Source organism: Melanerpes formicivorus, unplaced genomic scaffold, assembly GCF_026170545.1.
Source record: "Melanerpes formicivorus ecotype bairdi unplaced genomic scaffold, bMelFor1.0.p_v2 SCAF_19, whole genome shotgun sequence".
Taxonomy (NCBI): Eukaryota; Metazoa; Chordata; class Aves; order Piciformes; family Picidae; genus Melanerpes; species Melanerpes formicivorus.
Genome location: NW_027142371.1, coordinates 2,591,062 through 2,610,495, shown reverse-complemented (window position 1 = coordinate 2,610,495; position 19,434 = coordinate 2,591,062). Strand labels below are relative to the sequence as shown.

The following is a 19,434-nucleotide window of genomic DNA, read 5'->3' as shown; positions in this document are numbered from 1 at the left end:
GGGAGGAAGAGATAAGATCAGAGCAGCAGAGGGATAAACACCATCCTTGGCTGTATGGAAATGTAAACCCCAGCACACATCCAGGAGTGTAATGCATGGGAAACACTGCTAATTGGTTTTAGAATTCAAAACTGAAGCTCAGTGAATTCAAGGGAAAAGCATGAATATGCATGAAGCTATGAATAACTGGGTGTGGAAATGAAATTCTAGAAAGGCTGGCAAAGCTACCCTCAGTAACACCAAAACGCTGGGTTCACGCCAAGAAAAGCTCCATGGCTGTCGACAGAGGTGCTCAGGGGAGCAGAACCTCAGCTTCAGGTCTCGCTCCAAAATGGGGTTTCCTGTGGCCTGTAAGAACACTGCACCTCCTACCACCTCTGCTCTTCCTTACAGGACAGCCTGATGACTGCTTGCCAGGGCTGGAGGACAGCAGAGATGTTACAGGCTTGGGAGGCATCTGAGCAAACTTCTGTGGATGCTTCCTGCGAGGACAGAAACTAAAGATGTCAGAATCAAAGTCACTTCTTCCCCATGTTCTGCCAACAGCATCAGTCAAGCTGCTAAGCAGCTTTCCACTGTTCCTTTGCTTAAATATTTTAAAGGCTGCTATCAAGGACAACACTGAGGTAATCTGAAAGCTGAGCTTGGCTACTCCTCTCCACCTCCCAACCCCCAGGCCCCTCTCCCTGCAGCTGATTTGGCAGGAAGGCATCGCACAGCATCGCATCCAACGCTGCTACGGGAATGTCTCTGACCATGATTAATTTTCTAGTGATACAAATCTCCAAACAGCATGTTAGTACTGCTGATGATTTATGAAATGCCAGAGATCATTCTCTCACCAGTGATCAGCTCTTGCAAGCTGGTGGTTTTGCATGGAATCTTTTGCAATTGCTAAGGCTGTTCTGATCTCTGCACCGCTCCCAGACAGTCAGAGGCAGGGAGCTGCAGAAAGGATTTCTTTAATCACTTGCAGGTTATATACACACACAAATAACACAGAGGGACAGGCTATGAATTCTTGCATACTTTCAGATGCAAAAAGGCCACAGTTTGTTTTGGAGCAGAGACAAGGCTCCCTGGGCAAACGCTCTGCTTGATCTGCTCCCCTCCCAGGATGCAAGTGTGCACCAGCAACTGCAAAAAACAGGGAATGGGTTTGCTTTGCTCAACTGCTCATGATACTGCCCCTGGCATCCTAGTGGCCCAAGATACACAAGTAGAGAATCCAAAAATAATATCAGAAGCTTCAGGAGAGTTTCTCTTCCCCACCCTCAACATTTCTTGTACCTGAAACCCAAAATATGACCCCACAAATTAGCCTAATCTAGCAGCCTCTGGGCCAGGAAACGCTGGTGACACCAAAGTGTCCTCAGTTATGACAAAATGACTTTGCTCAATTACACACCCAATGGTTTCCTTCTCCAAGTAAGATTTGCCACCAGCTTGTGGTTCCCTTTTATTCATTCAAACAGAGGTGGACTATCATGGAAGAGGATCACATAATGGTCTGGGTTGGAAAGGACCTCCAAAGGTCATCTAGTCCAATCCCCCCTGCAGTAAGCAGGGGCATCTTCAAGATGGATCAGGTTTGCCCAGAACCCTGTTGAGCCTCATCTTGAATATCTCCAGGGATGGGGCCCCAACCACCTCCCTGGGCAATCTGCTCCAGTGTTCCACCACCTGCACATAAAGAACTTGTTCCTAACACCCAATGTAAATTTGCTCTTCTCTAATTTCAAACCATTGCCCCTTGTCCTATCACTACAGGCCATCAGAAACAGTCTGTCTCCATCCTTCTTGTAAGCCTCCTTCAAATACTGGAAGTTATTGTTACCTGTATGTAATAGTCACAGATAGCTGAAAAGATTTAAGATGTGAAATGCTCACTATGACCAGCCAAGAAACCAAAGGCTGCTTTTTCTCTTCTTAAAGACAGCCCTTGCTTTACAAAAAACATTTCAGACTAGCAGGGGTTTATAGGACAGTTTTGGAGCTTTGTCTGAACCAAGTGGGCTGGCATTAGCTACTAATTTCTATAAAGGAAGGCTGCTGCAAGGTACCTTTGCTGAATGCCATTTGAGCTTGGGTTTTGTTTGCTGTGTTTCTGAAGGGTGCCACAACAGAGCATCACTCTGGGCCTGCCCTGCATGATCTCCTGGCACAGAGTTTGGTAAGGCTTCCATGTGTAAACAAGTGACGTTTGTCTTGTTAAAATACTTCCCAGTTCTATCACTCTCTCTCTATCCATTCCTCAGGCACCTCACTTCACTGGAATGAATCCTGTTCAGCACTGTTACAAGCCTGGCATCTTCTCTAAAGCTCTTCAGATGACAAGGTTGCACTGAAGCCATCTCCAGTCACCACCAAGGTACTTAATTTTGTGAGAGGTACAAAACCTGAACTCAGAACTGGGATACAAAGAGAAGTAAGAGGTAGAAGACACCAGATTTGGGAACTCTATAAGAAATGCAGCCCTGCCATTCCCACCATCACCAAAAAATGATGATCCAGATTTGAACTGCATAGAAATTGGCCACTAAATCTGGTGGCATTCCTTTTACTTTAGCCCAATTGATTCATGAGTGTGCATCTGATCCCAGGACACTATCAGTTCTACACCAAGAGCTGGACATCTGACACAACAGCAGTTTTAAACCTGTGCTTAGTTTTGATTGCATCTAACAGGAAGAAAAAAGAGAGAGTTTTACATGCACTTGTTTAAATGTACTTCTGTGCCCACAGCAGTCCCAGAGATCTGGTTGTTTCAGCTCTACAAGCTGGTAAAGCCATTATTGCCACAGAAAGCTCACAGGAGCAATAAACCCAACATAACAACCGATCTTCATCTGGATGCATACAGCCTAACTGAAGAACAGGCATGCAGTCAGGTTGTGTCAGCTCCTCACACTGACAGCAGGGCTGTGATCTCAGAAATCACCCAAGATTCAGGCCATGCATTAGGCTTTTTTAAACTACCCAGCACTTAACTCCAAGCAGGTTCCCCCCTTGGCATTCTGCTTCCAGACTGAAATGAAACCTAACTGCAGAAGTAAGGCTCTAGGACCAGCACTGGTGTACTCCTGGAAGGAGAAATGTTTGAGCAAAGGTGAGGAGGTCAGACAAGGGCAAAGTCCAAAGTAATTTTAAGTGGTTCAGCTAAGTAGAGAAGGCTAATGGGAAACCATTTCAATTTATTACAGCCCTCCCTAGTGAATAAAAGGACAACGTTTTTCCTCAGCAGCTTGATTACAAAGCAGTAAATCCCTCTGTGTATATAAAAGCCCTACGAACAGCATAGATCAAATGTCAAAAGAAGGTTTGCACTCCACATTGGATGCAGGAGAAAAATATCAGAGTTGGGAACAGTTTTAGAGATGCAGTCATGCTCTTTTAGAAGACTTCCCACCCATGTCTGTAAGGACAGACACCTGAAGGGAATTCTACCACTGCAGTTACAAAGACACAAAGTCAGGAGCTCTGCAGCACATGGGTTTTGTCCAAACAGAACAAAACAAAAAAGCTAAGAAACGTGCTCTTGAAGATGTCACCTCTCCCACTCTCCCCACAACACCTTCTGGCTCTTGCTGGTGACAAAAATTGATAGACAGCAGTGAACAAACAAAGCACAGCCAGAGGTGACAATACACTGTGGCAGTGCAAATATCTTCAAAAGAAGAATGATGCCAGAACAGGAATTTTCCCCCCAGTTGCTGACAGGGTTTTTTGTTCAGTGAATCAATTCCCTTCTCCCTGAACAATTGCCAGCCCTGATAGACCCATAGGCCTGCATACAACCCATAACTATTTCATCACACTGGTCTACGATGGGATTGGAAAAACATTTAAAGCAGTGAACGCTGCAGCTGCTCAGCCCCAGGGTCCTCTTTTAAGAAGAAATTGTTTTTCAGACAGGAGCAGAATTTCTAGACTTAGAGAAAGGAAGCTCAGCCATCAGGAATTGCAGAGCTTTCCCAAGCCTGTGCGATTCACAGGCAAAAAGCAAAGATTTGGTAATAACCTGGACACAGCAATTTGCATCCTGTGCCCGTGCTGGTTTTCCAAACATTCTCCTCTGGACAGGAGAAAGAAACATTCTGAGGCAAGAACTTTTGGCTACACCTAGATACAGAGTGAGACTGAGTCATCTGCCTCCTGCTGTAACACAACAGCCACCAAATACTGTCAGAGCCATAAACCACCTCTTTGTCAAGTAATTTCAGTACTTTCAACAAAGCTGGGGAAGGGTTTGGAGCACAAGCCCTATGAGGAGAGGCTGAGGGAGCTGGGGTTGCTTAGCCTGAAGAAATGGAGGCTCAGGGGAGACCTTATTGCTCTCTACAACTACCTGAAGGGAGGTTGTAGCCAGGTGGGGGTTGGTCTCTTCTCACAGGCAACCAGCACCAGAACAAGAGGACACAGTCTCAAGCTGGGCCAGGGGAGATTTAGGTTGGATGTTAGGAAAAAGTTCTTCACAGAAAGAGTTATTTGCCACTGGAATGTGCTGCCCAGAGAGGTGATTGAGTCACCATCACCGGAGGTGTTTAGGAAGAGACTGGATGGGGTGCTTGGTGCCATGGTTTAGTTGATTAGATGGTGTTGGATGATAGATTGGACTCAATCTCAAAGGTCTCTTCCAACCTGGTTAATTCTATCCTATTCTATTCTACTGCTTGCTGAAGAGTTTTGTCAACCCCAAGTTTTGAGACACCTTGTGTTGGGTTGGCCTTTTGGTGAGGAACATCAACCAGTCCTACACCTCTGAAAACCCTTGGGGTATAAATCCCAACAGCCCCCAGGAACTACTTATAAAACAGGTTATATATATATATGTTGCACTTACAAAGAGTGCAATAGGACATGGGGGATTTATAGAGGGCTGAGGCCTAGATCACACCACTGTAGAGTGGCGATGCTCCTTGTGAGCATTTATTCACCTCTTCCAATTAAAGGACAGAACAATTCTGCTGCTGGCATCTCCACTGATTAATGCACACCTGCTTCATCAGACATATCAACATTTCTCAGGCTCACTGTCTTATTAGCTGCATTCTCAGTCTAGGAAGGTCAATGCTGTCCCCAAGGACCATTCCCACACAACAGCAAAGTTGCATGCCACAGCATGGTGTAATTTTTAACTTTCAATCCATTTATCATCAGCAAGGAATTTTCTGGCAGTTCAGACAGGCTGATCTCGAGTTTTGGCCAAAGCAGGTTCTAGTGTTAGTGTTCCCTGTGCCCACAGCACTTCCTGTCATTTCTACTTGCTAAAATGTTCTTTTCTGTGGTTTTGCAATGTGTCCCTCCCTGCTGTGGACCATACAACAACTGCTGGTTTTCATCTCATATATGGCTCTTTTGAGCTCATGGGGAGCAAGGGGAAAGGGTGAGGAAAACAGGGGATGGGACCAAAAGCTAAATAAATCAATGTTTCTTTGATCCTTTGGGATCAGGATGCTGTGCAAACACATGGTGATTAGAACTGTGGATAGATTGGTAAAGGAGTTGGTTGCTGGCGCTGTATTCCAGCACGAACTTAACGTTATGGTGCTAAGTACAAAGCATCCATTCTCTTTGTGCTGTAAGAATTAATCTCTTCCATGTGCAGGGAGCCTGTGTGATAATTCAGCCGAGATTCCCCTTGGTAGTCTGGGCAAGCACCCATCAGCTGCAGGGCTTCCAACAATGCTCCAGCTCCAACAGCAAATGATGTAACTCACATCCCTCTGAGTGACACCAAGCAGGACTAGGGGGGGCTGCTCACTGCAGGGTATTCATCCAAGCAGGTTGTCAAAAACCTGAAGACTTGAAACTAAAAAGGTGAGTTTCTCCCAGAGCACTTTAAATGCTCACCTTTGGACAAGGTTCAATAACTAATGGGCTCTGAATGAAATTGTATGTTTCTAATATGTTGCATTTGCCTCAATAATAGCAGAAGGTCTGATCCTGATTATTAAAAATGAAAAAGTCATTTGAAATGTTTATGTGGATGGCAGCTTTATATGCAGGAGAGAAATGCTCCAACTGCTTTTTCAATCCAGCTGGAACAGTTTCCATTTTTCTTTATTTCGTGAAATTTCATTTATCATGAGCACTATGCCTCAGTAAAGCAGTTGTTGGCAGCAGGCTGTGAAATTAAAGTTGAGCTGGTTAGCACTAAGAGCCAAGACATAATGTGTTTTTGTCAGAGGGAAGCTTTGCTTGTATAGATGTCATCTACAGCCAGTAATTGCAATGGCTAGGCAGGCAGGCAGTCCCCCACCACCCCACCTGAAGGGAGTGAGTGCTACTTTAAAACCCAATTTCCCACCTTTTCAAATCACAGCTGAAAAACTGGGAGTGCTCTGGCTCACTTCAGTGAGGTCTATCAGGAGGCTCATGCACCAATGACTTCAGAAACCCAGAAACTAAGGAGTCCTGATTCTCATCCCTGTCCTACTAACATAGTGTTAGACTGTGGGTCAGTCACTTCTAACAAGCTCAAATGGGAATCAAATCAGTGTGTTGCTGTTGGCCACCAAGGATGTCACACACAGGCTGTGCCTGGAGAAAATCATCCTGGGCTTCTCCTATGACTGCAGCAAGCATTCTTACCATTCAATACACAAATCAATACATGAGTTTTCCTTCAGCTTCTCTGGCTGTCTTAACAGAAAGCAGCAGAACACTTCACATCTTACTCTGAACCTCCTCTGTAATGTGCTTAAGATGCACATTTCAAAAATATCCACCCAAAAGTGCCCTTGGGAACCAGGTAAAGGAGCAGAACAGGACTTGGCATATGCTGTTGGAACTCTAAGCCAGGTAGGGGTTGGAATTTTATATTAAATGCATAAATAAGAGGGAGCATGAAAAAAAAAAATGCCTGACCTAAAGCATCAAGCTGATCAGTCCTCAATGACTGAGTTTACTCCACCTTGTGTGCTGACTTCTTTCCCAAATTGCTGCCCAGCAGCTCAGTCATCAAGGGCAACAGCAAAACCGCATCGTGCTTCAAACCACTGCAAAAATTCAAAGACCAAAGATGCAACCCTGTCCTCTGCCCAGCCCACCCACCAGCTCCTGCAGCAAACCCAGTTTGCTTACAGCCAGATCAACAAACTGGGGTGCTTTCTGATTTTCTTCTTGGCCAGATCAGCGAGCTGATCCAGTTTGTAGCATGCCCAACAGCACCAACGCAGAGAAAGAGACAGGAACATGCAGCCAGGCTGACGAGGCCACTTCCTTCAATGTCAACTCAGCTCTCAGGCAGCTTAATCTAGTCCTGAAACCATACCTGCACTCTATCAACATGTCTGCTACAAGCAAGGTCCCACTGCTCACAGGGTGACTGTAATTCTGATGCCAAGGCAGACAGCCTGTCCAAAGGACACCACTGATAGGCAGCAGCTACCTGCACTTCCCGGTAAACACAGCACCACAATTAAATGCTCCAATGCAGCAGAAGTTGGCACCACTTCTGTCAGTTAACATTTTAATGTTTACTGACTGACTGAACTAAGGGCTGTGCCCACCCCACCTAATCCACAAACTACCCCTGTGCAGAGTCAGCAGTTCTCACTTGACATCTACTTGAGCTCTGTCCCGTTTGCAGGGGTACCAAACCGCTTCGGGGGAGTTACTTCATGCCATGCGTGCACCTTGGCAGCCTTCTAATGCAGTTAAAGCCAAAAAGCTCTGCTCCCTAACTAGAGAATTAAAAAGCATTTAAGAATTGATGGGAGATTGCTCACTGGTGTTTGGTATCAGTGAACAGAGAGGCTGGCTACAGGATCCCTGAGAGCGCTTTAAGGCAGCAGAGGGTTTGGCAAGATCCTTCCTCCATGCAATTCTTTATCTGAAGTGCTTTTTGAGAGGTAGGCATAGGCTTGTACCCTTCTGAGGTCACAAACATTGTTCAAGACAACTGAGCATCTCTCTTGGATTAAAAAAAGACCCAAAAAATGTTAATCTGACTTGTATCTAGCGAGTCGGAATCCTCAGATCAGAAATGCATTTAGCATGGCCATCAAAGATGAGCTGGGGGCCAGCACTCCACAAGTATTGCCTCAAAACACAAACTCCCAGCTTCACAGCAGCGTAAGACGACAAGGCTGGCAAGAGATTTGGATGAGAATACAAACCACATGAATCATGCATACAACTAAACATAAAAATTGACTTCACAAGTCACTTACCTTCACCACTGCAAGCTAACATTTAGCAGAACAAATTTGAGCAGTCTATTTCGAACAATCCAGGAGGAATATTTCTTTTAAACTCGTGTCAGGACACCCCAGCTTCCTTTCCAAAGGCTGATTATTTCAGGCCTTCCTAACTGAAGTGAAAAAAAGAAATGCTTAAGACTGAGCACAAGCCTTGGTTGACAGCACTTAAATGAGCCTGGAAATCTTCAAATTTACTGTGCTGGGAAGTGCTGTGTAAGTTCCAGCTAAGGCTTGAGGACAAAGCATGCCTATATTCAGTCAACTTGCAAGTTAAAGCAGTCAGATTTTGGCAGCTAAACCCTGGCTTCCCTTCTGCACGTGCTTCTAAGCACCTCACTACTGACTGGGGGAGTCACCTGAGAAATGTCTCCATAAGTCACATCCCAGCTATTTCTTCTTCACTAACATTCAATTTGTGGATTCCGATCCAAAAGGCACTTCCAGAGATCCAAAGGGGCCATCAACCACCTGAGGCAGCACAAAAAAACCCCACCCCAACTCATGACACAGCTCAGGGCTTCATTGTCAGTGACTTTGGGAAAAGCCCAGTATGCACCAACCTGTAAGAGTACGTGCCAAAAAATCACAGAGTTTTAAATTCCACAAGACTGCAGGTTCCACGCTGCTGCTTCTGCTAACGGTATCTGCATTCACACAGACAGCAACCATTTGAGGAAAGATAGAGAACATGGTGCTGGCAAAACAAAACCTTTCCATTCAGGAGACATCTGGGCCATCAATACTTTGTCTACTGGTGGAAGCAGCACCTGGCTAGATTGGATTTCAAACCAAATTCCCTATGAGGTGTTGAACATAAGAGGATTGGTTGCAAGCAGGACAACACAAGCCTGGTTGGTTGTGTTTACTGTGTAGTTAAAGAACCACTGACTAATCAATGACAAAAGGGCAGCTTTTGTGTAAGAGTGGCAGACAATACTTGGGGCAAGGCTTCAGCTTGGCAAACTAAGCATAAAATGCTTCCATAGAGCCCTCTCCTGGGCTGACTGCTGCTCAAATGACTGTTAGAACTTTCTTCCTGGCTCTCACGGAGAAGAAGGAAGCCCAACAAAACATTAGTTTGCTAACAGAGCACCTGCCACATCAATGTGTGGCAACACTAGAACCACACAGTCATCTTCACTGATCTTTGACTAGATCTCTTACTAGAGTAAACCTGCTTCCACTGACAACAGCATCAGCTGCTCGTCTCAAACTCTTCCCTGCACACTCCAAGATCCTCCTAGACACAGAGCTGCCAACACCATCAGGAATGGCAACATTCAACACAGACCTTCCTTAGCAGTGTAAATCAGGTAAAAGAGTGATGCCATACAAGCTTCAGGTTACTGGCTTGAAATACTCGAAGAAGGTCTGAAGGAAATTTAAGGGCAACAATGCTGGTGAGAGGCCTTGAGCACAAGCCCTATGAGGAGAGGCTGAGGGAGCTGGGGTTGTTTAGCCTGGAGAATGGGAGGCTCAGGGGAGCCCTTATTGCTGTCTACAACTACCTGAAAGGCGGCTGTAGCCAGGAGGGGGTTGGTCTCTTCTTCCAGGCAATCAGCACCAGAACAAGAGGACACAGTCTCAAGCTGTGCCAGGGGAAGTTTAGGCTGGAGGTGAGGAGAAAGTCCTTCCCAGAGAGAGTCATTAGCCATTGGAATGGGCTGCCCAGGGAGGTGGTGGAGTCCCTGTCCCTGGAGGTGCTCAAGAGGGGATTGGATGTGGCACTTGGTTTAGTAGTCATGAGGTCTGTGGTGACAGGTTGGACTTGATGTTCCTTGAGGTCTTTTCCAACCTTATTGATTCTACAATTCTATGATTCTATGAAATGTTATTTACACCCTGGACACACGATTAAGGTCAGGGGGTAGCCACCACTTGATTGCAAGACCATCTCATCTGTTTCTACAATGCTGATACAAATATTAAGAGAAAACATGACAAAAAAAAACCCAACCAACCAACCAGACATGTATAAAGACTTGGCCTCTGGAGAGCCAGGGAGAAGGACAACTCTCCACAGCAGCATTTTCCACTTCCAGAGAAGTTAAAAAATTACAAGCAATTAAAAAAACCCCAAAATTAAAACCAAACAAACCCACCACAAACAAACAAAACCCCCAAACAAAACAAACCACCACCACCACCCACTCAAGAAAACAGATCTAGCAAATGTAAGATTCTGAACATGGGAAAAAAAGCATGTCCCCTCTTCAGGTAGCCATTTAGAAGCAACACATTTCACCAGCCACTGTGTCACTGTGCAATGCAATTAGGTGATGAGAATACTAATAAAAAATCCAATCCTTAAACAACCTGTTGCATGGGGAATGAGAGAGGAGCTGAGTGGGCTCAGGAGTTCATACACAGTCTCAGGCTGCACCAGGGGAGGTTTAGGTTGGATGTTAGGAAGAAGTTCTACACAGAGAGAGTGATTGCCCATTGGTATGGGCTGCCTGGGGAGGTGGTGGAGTCACCATCACTGGAGGTCTTCAGGAGGAGACTTGATGGGGTGCTTGGTGCCATGGTTTAGTTGTTTAGGTGGGTTGGACATGATGACCTTGAAGGTCTCTTCCAACCTGGTTTATTCCATACCTACAAATATGTTTCCCACTCACCGCAGTGCTCTGACTGAATACGCTGAAACTGAAAGAAACAAAGCAAACCCAGTAAGTTTGCTTTCCAATAATCTGCCTCTGGCAGAAGAGAAAACCCTCCTCTTCTCCAACTAGCTATAGAATAGCTGAGATTAAACCTTGCTCTCCGGCAAGGAGCACAGAACGAAACCACCATGGCCTGGAGTCTGCAGGACCTGCCAGAGTTTCCCCTGCTGCATAAACACTTTCACCACAAAGCTGTCATGAACATTGTTCCTAACACAGACGTCGTTTGGAGCAGTGCTGACTCCTTCTTCCCAAATCTCTAATTCCATTGAATAATTACTTCTGTCACAGACATCTTACTACCAACTTTTTGCCTGGAGAAGAGGAGGCTCAGAAGAGACCTTGTTGCCCTCTACAACTACCTGAAGAGAGGTTGTGGCCAGGTGAGGGTTGGTCTCTTCTCCCAGGCAACCAGCACCAGAACAAGAGGACACAGTCTCAAGCTGTGCTAGGGGAGGTTTAGGCTGGATGTTAGCAAGAACTTCTTCATAGAAAGAGAGATTGGCCATTGGAATGAGCTGCCCAGGGAGGTGGTTGAGTCACCATCACTGGAGGTGTTTAGGAAGAGACTGGATGGGGCATTTGGTGCCATGGTTTAGTTGATTAGATGGTGTTGGATGATAGGTTGGACTTGATGATCTCAAAGGTCTTTTCCAACCATGTTAATTCTATTCTATTCAAGATGTACAAAAGAGTAGGGGAAGAGTAAACCAGAAAGTCCTCAAGAAGCTAGGTTGCTGCTGCTGCTGGGGCAACAGCATGGTGATTGTTGGCTCCATCCAAGAGCATCCACTCCTGCAGCAGATACCTCAGAAATCTCAGTTGCTGAGATTCTTGCAGAAGTAAAATGGACAACAGAGGCTGCTTCCACAGGTGGACACTTCGCTGCCACCACCAGTTGGCTACTCTACATTTCTAAAGCTGGCCATCAGCAAATGTCCTCAGTCCAATGTTCACATTTTACTGCACCTGCCTGCACACAATGTGAGTGCAGAACTTTTTTTAAGGGAGACAGACCAAAATCCCCCTTCCAGTTTCCTGGTATTAAAATGGCTCATGGTCCTCCTCCTTATACTAACTGCACTATGCTGCAGGACTGGAAGGACAGGAGCGAACTTAAAGCTTTGTTATTGCAGCAGAAGGCAAAGTGATGACATTACACAGGTGTCTCGATGTTGGAATAGTTCTCCCCTGGGAGAAGTGACTGGAGACACTGATGTGGCACAAACCATAATATTTGTTGTCAGGTTCGAGCTGCCAGGAGATGCAGCATTTTCATCTGAACCGCAAGTCTTCGGCCCAGTTCATTAAACACTGTGATAAAGTGTAAAGGCATCAGAGCATGACTTTCAACAATCCAGCTCCTCCTCAAAGCATTACTAGGATGCAGTACGTGCAGTCTGGAGGAGAACTCAGCCTGGGTATTGCTGCGTGTCAGAGCTCCTCCCCTGGAGTCATATCGAGTGACTTTCCTCCTCCAACATGTCCTAATGAATTCCACTGAAGCCTGCAGGTAAAATCCTTCCACCACCACTTTACCCTGATTGATAGCTTTAGAGCCTTCCTTCACACCACTGCGGCTGCTTTCCAGCCCTTTCTTTTTCTCCCTTTTCTAAGCGACTGCACAGGAAGCTGCACTCAGTTTTCTCACTGCACGCTTCTCCTAAAACTGACATCTTTGCATTGTAATGAAGGGACCCCTGGGTATTAGTGACAAATTAGTCACCAGCTAAAGAATATTTTCTTTTCATTTCTATACCAGGTGGAAGATATTAAACTCTCTAGAGGAACTTTGCCTGCTCTGCGACAATAAATCATCACACAATTTTCTTTTAAAAAATGACTTAATTTTACTGCCTTTAAAACTTTACCACAAAGAATCCCACAACTGTGCTGGTGTAAGATTAAAATGGTCTCATAAACCTGATCAAGGAGACACTGTCACAAAGAACACCCATATAATTTTGCTTTGACAATGAACACGGGTTTGCTTTGACAATTATTATACCTCTAAAAATCAGGCATCATTCCTCCCTAAGAATAAAACCTACCATAGGTAGAAGTATCAGCTTCAGAAAGTTAGCAAAAAAATAATCATAATATAGAAGGAGCAGGGAAGTCATTGTGCCCCTGTACTCAGCACTGGTTAGGCCACACCTTGAGTCCTGTGTCCAGTTCTGGGCCTCTCAGTTTAAGAAGGACATTGAGACACTTGAATGTGTCCAGAGAAGGGCAATGAGGCTGGGGAGAGGCTTCGAGCACAAGCCCTGTGAGGAGAGGCTGAGGGAGCTGGGGTTGCTTAGCCTACAGAAGAGGAGGATCAGGGGAGACCTTATTGCTGTCTACAACTACCTGAAGGGAGGTTGTAGCCAGGAAGGGGTTGGTCTCTTCTCCTAGGCAACCAGCACCAGAACAAGAGGACACAGTCTCAAGCTGCACCAGGGGAAGCTTAGACTGGAGGTGAGGAGAAAGTTCTTCACAGAGAGAGTCGTTAGCCATTGGAATGTGCTGCCCAGGGAGGTGGTGAAGTCCCCATCCCTGGAGGTGTTCATGAGGGGACTTGATGTGGCACTTGGTGCCATGGTTTAGTCATGAGGTCTGTGGTGACAGGTTGGACTTGATGATCTTTGAGGTCTCTTCCAACCTTATTGATTCTGTGATTACCTAAAATAACAAGGAACAGTACTTTTTAAATCTACAGAAGATACCCCACAGTCTGTAAGAAGAGATGAAGTCCTGCAGTGCATATTCTTTGTTGAAGAACTTGCAAACTAGCAGCCAAACAAGAAAACCCACCACAACATTCCCAAAAACTTAGGGAGCTTGCTGAAGTCACAGGCCATCAAAATAAAGCAAGCCATTCAGTAAGAGCAGAGCTTTGCCTGCTTTCATTCTTTTCTAGAAAGCAGTCAGTGATATTTTAATAGCAATGCTGTTAATGTTTTGAGTACCAATGTTTTAACATCACAAGTATGTGGAATTTCAGTAATGTTTTCTACTTTATAAGACAGATAAGCCTCCATAGTTTAGAATACTAAATTCTAATAAATACTAAGTGCATAGTTTATAATGCTAAATAAGGCACAAGTGACTTATGATTAACTGGCTTCACATACAATTGTGTGCTCTTAATCATCAATTAAGCCAAGGCTCCGTGTTATAATAGGTCCATTAAGTAACCCAGGCAGTGAAAGAGTTCATTTTACAACTGAAAGTAACACCAGGACCAAGACAGACATTTAAGAGCCCTGCCTCACTGGCAAAGGGAGGGCAGCAGGGTCTCTATCTCTAAATACAGCACATTAAGTCTGCATGCATTTGTTTCTTCCTGTTTGCTGAGACAAAAAAACTGAGGAGTGGAGGATCAATTTAAAAGCAGAAATGTAAACCCCAAGCATTGAACACTACTAGATCCTGAAGATCCCAGAGTGCTTCTGACAAGCACAGTGCATCGCTCCCCCACCTCCCCCGGGGGAGTCCCAGCTCTGATAATTACTTTCTGTCTGCTCACAGAGTTCAAGTTCAAAACAATATTCCTTTTCCACTTCCTGTCCTAAAGCTGGGCACAATGCTTCTGTGCATCATTAAGCAACCATCCCACTCCCACCACAGATATGGTTAAACCGCTGTTGTGATTGAATAATCCTGATTTGTGGCAGGAGGGAACAGAGGAGGAGGTGCACGGGGGGCTGAGAAGGCAAGTGTCAGGCTCCAACATCAGTGCATCTGTCTTTGAGCAGCAGCATCCCTTCTTACTTCCAACTCAAAAAAATCAAGCATTTGACTCCACTCCCCCTCCCTCCTTTACAGGGAGGCATAAGTGGTGTTTTAAAGCTAGTCTAGCACAGAGGTTTTTTTCCCTGCATTTTGAATATTTTACAGAAGACTCAGCTGGCTCCCTCAGTCCCCCTTCCCCACCCACTTCTCTGTCCCAGATTACACTCCTCCACTGCACTGAACAGGAAGGGCAGCTGCCCAACAAACAAAATGAACTCAGGCAGCATGTGGCTTCTTCCTAACCACAGCCTCAGATTTTCAGGTGCAGAAACACTGAAGAGGGCAAAGCCGTTTTGAGGAGAGCCAGCAAAGACCTGCCCGAGTTTCCACACAAGGCACAGACCTGGCGTTGCCTCATCGAGTCACACACATTTACAACGCTGCTGAACCATGAAGTATTTTAGGCCAGAGACCCAGGCCTGCCTTTCATACAGAGATAACTGAATTTTATTAAACCCAAGATGCCTCTAAAGCAGATACTTACACAGCGAGGATCTGGATAATTTAAATTCAGTACGTAAGTGGTGCCTGCCTTATTTTCCTGCTACACACCTAACTCCACCAACACAGGGGGATCAGGTCAGAGATGTTATTCCAAGAGGTGTGGCCAAGTGCTTTTAGTGCGGGTTACAATCCACTCTTTACTGCAGCTACAGGGTCCTGCCCTGGCTTTCCACCCAGTTTGGATTTGTTCCTTTGCCAGCTACTGCTGAAACCTTTGCCAAGCTGCAAACAGAGCCTGTGAGCGTGGACAGCACAGAAACACGGTGACTCCAGTTCCCCTTCCACAAGGCTCAGGCAGTGAAGAGGTCAGCTGGGCTTCCTCTGACAGTGGTTACAATGAGATCTTCTGAGATAATTTCTTTTTAAATGCACTTGCACAACAAGTACAAAATATTTTTAAACTGCTCCCTCTCAATATGGGCTAACCCCATCTGAATGAAATGAGTGGGAACTGCCCTGGCAGCACGACTGGACCTCTATGCTAAATGCTCATTTTATTCAGTGCTTTTGGTGGTAATAATACTAATACTACTACTAATAATAAACCAGGTTGGAAGAGACCTTCAAGATCATCAGGTCCAACCCATCAACCAATCCAACCTACCTAAACAACTAAACCATGGCACCAAGCACCCCATCAAGTCTCCTCCTGAACACCTCCAGTGATGGTCTACCAGTGGTCCTTGCTGGATAAACACCAGTCAGTTTTCCACCACTTCCTAAAGGAAATTTAAATTGTCTTCTCCCCTTGAGGCAAAAATACCCCACAAAACACCAACCCCAAGAGCCCCTCACCATCTAAATTGGGCTGCAGAAATTCACCAACTTGTTGGAAACACCGAGAAGCGTTTCCAAGAGGCTCAAAGGCGCAATGAAATCGTGCATCCGAGCACGTGTGCACCTCTGCCCCTCAACGCCACAAGCATTAAGGCTGACTTGCTCCCAATTCTGTATCTTAGCTGAGAGTAGTATCAATTACTTAGCACTTACCAAATACAAGCTAAAAAACCCCCATACCTTTACAAATTAAAAGAAATAATAATAGTTAGCATGCTCAAAAAAAAAAGAAGGGAGGGAAAAATTGGACACAGAAAGGAACATGTGAATGTTTTGCTTAAAAAAAAAACACCCAGGTCACGCTTCATAAAAAGTAGTGCTTTTTAGTTGTTAAAGGGTAGAAAAACAATCTTTTTCAAATAAAAAGTATTGCTCAATTCTAAACAAGATTCTGAGCTGTTGCAGCCACAGAAATGGGGGGGTAGGGTGGGGTGGAAACAAAGTGGTAGAGCACTACTCCAGTCTGCCGACAAAAGTGCAGTTTTCCAGTGTTCTTTCTGTCCCCTTCCAAGCTGCCCATTTACAAAGCCCAAGCGCAGGTTGCCAAAATTGATTAACAGCGTTTTGCAAACACGTTTTGGACCAACAAAGATTCCTCAGAGAGCGACCATTAAACTCTAAAGCTGATCAAAGTCCTTCCAAAGTAGCTGTAGGACAACTGCAATCAAACCTGTCGTCAGAAGGCACAATCTGCAAGAGATGCAAAAGTTGCCTTTAAGACAGCTGATGAACCTCTCCGCATGGTGCACAGACCAAGCTGTAAATTACTGAGGCCCCCACGTTGCTTTGCTTACCCAACCTAGTTAAAAAACAACCAACCAAAAAAAAAAAATCATTTCAGATGCCTGCTCCACTTTCCCCTCACTGTTTCTTGTGGGTGCCTGAGTAATCCTAGAGGCATTTCCAGTTTTTAAGGCATTTGCTGAGTTTAAGAAATTTTCCCCCACGTCCCCTTGTCTTTGTTTGGGAGTCCCAGGCTTTCCTGCCCTGGTTCTGTTTCCCTGTGAAGTCTGCTCTTTGCAGCACAGAGAGAGGCATCAGCTCTCTGTGGGTTAACTGGTTACTAGCTAGGCTGGCTAGTATTAAATTGTTCTTTTTATTTAGGACTCTTACTGATTTATTTAGCAGGGCTGTTTTCCTTCTCAAAAGCCGGGATGGCAAATGAAAATCTCTGCACCATGAGACTGAATTCTTCCAGTCAGCCACCAAATGGCATCGTGTTACCCATTTTCTTACTGCATATCTAAGAAGGGGCAATTAATTCTGGACACTCTTTAATTACTGCAACTCAGAAACGCAGGACCCCACTGCCAGAAACAGACAGCAGAGAGAAAAGTTGTCTGCAGAGCGACTTGGCTCTGCCAAAGCTTGTGGCGTGTAGCACTGGTTTAAAAACGTTCCCAAAGAAATCTATTATTGCTGAAATCATCCAGGACTTCCATTTTCCTGAATTATTAAGGGGTGCTGCAGCAAAGGCAAAGTTGAGGTTCTACCACGTGTCAGTTTCCTCTCCAAAAAGCAGAGGGGAGATGAATGACACCAGCACTTCACGCAGCGCTCATGCAAAGACACGGACTTGAAGAATTCTCAGGTTGGAAACCAAATACTTTAAACCTTCATTTCCTTCAGAGGAAACCAGCTGGGAATAAGTTCGGAGTGGGCCATCATCGAGGAAGTTTCTAACATCTGAAAACCAAAACTTCCATCAGTTTCTACCACTCTCCGTCCATCAATAACAAACCCTTCACCTGCTTTTCGAATTGCTAAGGCCAAAATCATATCCAGGCTCTCCCAGACACCATCCTATTTCCACTCTTTGTATTCAAACCTGGCAGTGACAACAACACAACAACAACAAAAATCAATCCCCAAGCAGTCTTTCAAACAACAAAATCCCACACCCCAAGGAAACAGGCACTCTGCCTCTGCAAAAAAAAAAGAAGTCAGTCAACAAATAGGCACAAATTTCACAATGGCTGAAGTCATTCCCTTTAAGTCATTAGGGTTTGTGGGTGAGTTTTCCTGGTGGTTTTAACGTTGGTTTCTGTGATTGCAGTTATGCTTATTTATGCATTTAAGGCGTATGATCTAATACACTTAGGTTTAACTGCTTCATTCTTTTGACATTCCTTCCAAATTATAGAAAAAGATTCTTGGTGTTTTCACTGCCTCGGTAAAGAAACAACACTGCTGTCCACATAATTTCTTAAAACTACAGAACAGAGTAAGTACTTGTTGAAAATAATTCAAAGGAGAAAACCCTGCCCCACACATTCCCCTTCCCCCCCCCCCCCCCAACACTGACTTTTCTTCTCTCTCTCTCTCTCTCCCCCCTCCTGAGGGAACCTACTATTTTTCAGAAATAGCTGTTTTGCTGGCTTTTAAAAACAATATCCAGGCCCTCGGTGCACTTCAGTTACGACTTATAACCAAGGCACAAGTTCAGGTTGTTGTTTTTTTTTAAATCCCTTCTTCTTTACTGCTCTGCTTTAAAAAAAAAACAACAAAGTAGCACATTTGTGGCATGCTTCGGTCACTTTGCATCTTCCAAGGCCACTTTGATCTCTGTGCTAAGGCTCATTTTAGTCAATGCCTTTTGGTCATTATCTACCAGCGGGGCCTGCTTGATAAAAATCATAGAACTCAATTTTCTATTCTCTTCTAAAGGAGTTTTTAAAAATGATCTTCTCCCTTTGAGGCAAAACAAAGAAAGAAAAGAAAAAAAAACCCAAAAAACAACCCAACCAGCCTAAACTGGGCTGCAGAAATTCACCAACTTGTTGGAAACATCAAGAAATGTTTTCAAGAAGCTGAAATAAAAAAGCCCTGCAATTGGTGCATCTGAGCATGTGTCTGCCCCTCGGTGCAGTGTGTGGATACACAAAGCACAGCAAACCATGTCAAACAACCTTTTTCAACCCCAGGCCGTGACTGTTCCTCTCCAAGGTGTTTCCAGCGTGGCTGATGCAGTTTCATACATCCAAGAGTGTTGCTAATCAACATGAGAAAAAGCAGAGAGCACCCTGCAAGCTTTCTCCAGCCCAAAGGGCCTGTTCCCATTCTGTCCACTGCAGATGGAAGTACCACTTCCCCTCTTGAGTCTCAGCTCAGCATCACCACCAGGTACAGATGTTTCCAGTACAGTCCAACTATTATCCAGCCATCCCAACAACAAGTACTTCACCAGCACACAAACCACTCTGAACTTCCCAATCCACAGACCCCCATCTCCCCGACTCTAAACTCCACAGCCATGCACTTTGTGGGCACTGCAACAGTGGCGTCCCAGGTTCCCCACTCCCCTGCCGCTCTCCTCCCTTTCCAAGCTGCTTTTTTAACCAAACCCCAACTAAAACAATCCTTTAGAAATTAATACAAACCTTCCTCAGAATTCCCCCCCCAAAGCCTTACCACAGCTCTGCAGCAGACTCCTGGCTTTCCCCAGA

General features: G+C 45.1%; 1 protein-coding gene across 5 annotated transcripts in view; it reads right to left on the bottom strand.

The window, feature by feature from the left end:
• The window catches only part of EYA2 (EYA transcriptional coactivator and phosphatase 2), a 120,344-nt gene that overhangs the window by 75,444 nt on the left and 25,466 nt on the right, over window positions 1-19,434 (bottom strand). The window contains exon 1 of one of the 5 annotated variants that reach the window (XM_068149813.1): window positions 8,178-8,308. The exons of the other annotated variants lie outside the window; for them this stretch is intronic. The gene's annotated coding sequence lies outside the window, so the exon portion shown is untranslated. Of the gene's footprint in view, window positions 1-8,177; window positions 8,309-19,434 lie in introns of those variants that run through there. 5 annotated transcript variants of the gene reach the window in all.